Below are 2,776 nucleotides of genomic sequence, written 5' to 3'. Positions count from 1 at the left end.
AACGTCAAAGCGAAACGAGAGTAAAGCATCGGCATCGCGCATGTTGAGGTCGAAACGAATGTCCGGGATGATTGGGCGTTCAATTGGAATGCCCAAGCCAAGGGTTAACAGTTGGAGTGTTGTGCCAGGTTTGAACTTCTTTCGTTTGGCCCACCGGTACACGCGAAGAGCAAGCTGTTGCTCGTCCATGGTGATGAGCGTTTAAGCCAGTGGCCTTTATGAATGCTATTTATGGGAACGACGTTGCGAAACATACGAAATTAAACTGTCGTTCCACTTCCCGTACATTTCAAAAATAGAACGCGAACGCCAAAAACACGAGCTGCGAAATCTCTCTATTGCCAGTTATTATAAGTACCGCTAAAACTAGTGTTTGTGTGTGTTTGGCTGGGACTTGATTGCCCACGTACCATCCACACACTCTAATTGGTAAAAAAGAGTGATTTTCAGTCAATGAAAGAGCGATATTTGCTTGAGGAGATAGATGGTCGAGACGACCAACGAGGCAACATGCACGTACTACCAACACAGGTTGAGACTTCATCTTCGCCTGCTGCAGCGTCGGGTTCTCGCGGAATCATCAGGCCACGAATTCATTTTGAGCGCATGATTAGCTAGTGGGTCAAGATCTACGACGAGACTGGAACGTACGAATGAGCGAAATCATCCGGAGTCAAGAAAATCACTGCCACACGGCGGCATTGGATCTTTGACCCTCTATGATACCCATCCTCTTGCCTACTTGAATGAGGCTCAGACCGGTTCAATAAGGTTCACCGGCTAGACACATTCAAGACAGTAGTGTGGCGTATTATGCAAAGCTTTGGTGTCACCTGGAAAGCTCTCAATCGCCGTGCAATACACATCAATGAACGTGACTTGCTTCAATTCACCCAAGAGACCATGGATATTGACAGGTGCAGTGAAAATCTTGGGAATTAGGACAAAGTGTCATCTACAATCGTGGCGTGGACACTTGACAAATGCAATTCGCAGCGATTTTGTGCGAAAACTGCGAGTGTCAGTGCTTGCATTCATTCGTATACCGGGCGTGATCGACTACTTCAACCCCCATGGCATATTCGACTGCGCTGAAATTACACAATGCTGTCAAGATTTCGTGCACGTGTGGAACTGCATGCTGGTCGAAATTCGCTTTGGACCATGGATGCAGACACCATCTACAGACGCCCGGGACGGGTTCCCTATTTCGGAAGGGATGGTGTTATCGTTGTTTTCTGCTGTACATTTTCAATCCCGTTGAGTTTGTGTTTAGCTGCATGAAGCGAAGTCGAGATCTCCGACATACTAATTGGTTTGAAAGGGTGGTTGGATGCGTCATGGCGATTTTTCAATCTACCCTCCAGCTCGCAAACGACAAGTGCAGTCACGAGAACGTGTTTGGATTTTCGCGTTTCGATACACAAGAATCAATCGTCGAAGCGTTCTTTGGGTGGTTTTGCAAACAAATGTTCTGTTATGTTTATATTGTCGACATTGTCGAGGATTTGCATTGTGTAGTCTTCAACGCCAAGGTCACTCAAGAGGCCGCGCAGCCATGTCGACTCGCGAGTGGCTTCGGTGGCGACTATGTATTCGACTTCACAGCATGAAAATGCGGTGATGCGTTGGCGGATGCTCTTCGACATGATCGGGCCAACCAAGATAGACCAGATGAAGCCGGTGGTGGAGCGGCGATCGGGACGCGTCGCCCAGCTTGCGTCGCAGTTCCCGGACAAGGTGAACTCCCCTTAACCGAAGCTGACGCCCCATGGTTTTTTCCTTGTTAGGTATCGCAGGATGTTTGGCGCCGAGCAGGTGTGAGGAGCGAGGGGCTTGAAGGTGACGAGACAGTCGTTGGACGGCGTGAGCGATGTCGGGTCGGGTGCAGACCATGAGGTACACGAGTGATCCGACCATTGAGCGATACTCCCCTTGGTTGATAAGCAGCTGATCTTCGTCATGCCATAGGTCTTCTTGGCGGCGACTTCCGGGGTGGTCACGGGATGGCAGTTGGCAAGCCCAAAGCGTTCGAGGACTTTGGTCGCGTATGCGTCTTGGCACAGGGTGAGTAGTCTTCCTTCGTGGTGCCGGTTGAAGCGTATTCCTAACAGATAGTGTACGGGGCCTTAGCGCTTGAGCTCGATCTTGGTTACGAGTTCATCCACGGCTGCGTCCATGTTGGCCTGGTTTGAGGTGGCGATGATGAAGTCGTCGACATAAGTGCCGTCGAGGGTTTCAATGTCGTCGCCCTGTCCTCGGGTGAAGACGCATGGGCCGTGGAGGCTTTGCGACCAGCCCAAGGCGGCGATTTGTGCCTTGCAGTGCGTTTCGAATTCGTGGCTGCTTTGGTTCAACCCGTAGAGGGCTATGGCGACAAGTCGAGAAGTAAATTGACGTTGTAAATAGAACTTCTTTCCTATGTTCAGTTGTTCTTCCTACTGGCGCATGCATGACGAGCTTGAAGGTCGTCCTTCAGCGACGGTGTAGCGTCGCTGATAGACATCAACAATGCAACGATGCATGTCACAATCTTGACCATGACCTTTCGTCATCGAGTTCTTGGTTTCCGGATCCGGATGCCTTGTCTTCCGTGAGCGCGGGGAACATCAACAGTCACAACGATCGCGTTCATGTCGTGTGGTCCTGGTGGACCTGATGAACAAAGTATCATGGTTAGTCATCATTTCACTCCGTTGACAACCACCACTGGCGTCACGGCAACCTACATTGAGACACAGGGCCGACCGTTTAAAGAAGTACGGGCGGATTTGAT

Source organism: Aphanomyces invadans (assembly GCF_000520115.1).
Source record: "Aphanomyces invadans strain NJM9701 unplaced genomic scaffold supercont1.19, whole genome shotgun sequence".
NCBI classification, from domain to species: Eukaryota; Oomycota; class Saprolegniomycetes; order Saprolegniales; family Verrucalvaceae; genus Aphanomyces; species Aphanomyces invadans.
Note: the sequence above shows the minus strand (reverse complement) of the source record.